At 40.1% G+C, this 312-nt stretch overlaps 1 long non-coding RNA gene across 1 annotated transcript in view; it reads left to right on the top strand.

Annotated features, from left to right (window-relative positions):
* Nucleotides 1–207: 207 nt before the first annotated feature.
* LOC124027386 overlaps nt 208–312 on the top strand; it is a 2,429-nt gene continuing 2,324 nt past the window's right edge. The window contains exon 1 of the long non-coding RNA XR_006837404.1: nt 208–293. This is a non-coding gene — a long non-coding RNA (uncharacterized LOC124027386). The remainder of the gene's footprint in view (nt 294–312) is intronic.

Raw genomic sequence — 312 nt, 5'->3', positions numbered from 1 at the left:
GCTATCCTTAGATGGTCTCTATATCTTTGCGAAGGGATAACGGTTTGCTTTAATGTATTTTGTATTGTATTATACTGCATGTTTTTTTTTCTTTTTTTCTGGCCAATGACAGTTTGAATCCGAAGTGTGTCGTGGGAGATTCTAAATAGTGTGACTTGACATCCCATCGCAGGAAATTGCAGCAAACGGTAGATTTTCTTTCTTATTTCAGTGAGAAGTTTATGGTCAGACTGAACAAGAATGGAGGTCCCAAAAATCCAGAAAAGGTTGACCGACTGTGTGCTCTCTTTACGGTGAGCTCACCAGACACCC

The sequence above is a fragment of the Oncorhynchus gorbuscha genome, unplaced genomic scaffold (genome assembly GCF_021184085.1).
Source record: "Oncorhynchus gorbuscha isolate QuinsamMale2020 ecotype Even-year unplaced genomic scaffold, OgorEven_v1.0 Un_scaffold_3164, whole genome shotgun sequence".
Lineage (NCBI taxonomy): Eukaryota > Metazoa > Chordata > Actinopteri > Salmoniformes > Salmonidae > Oncorhynchus > Oncorhynchus gorbuscha.
This window is presented reverse-complemented; position numbering and strand designations above follow the sequence as displayed.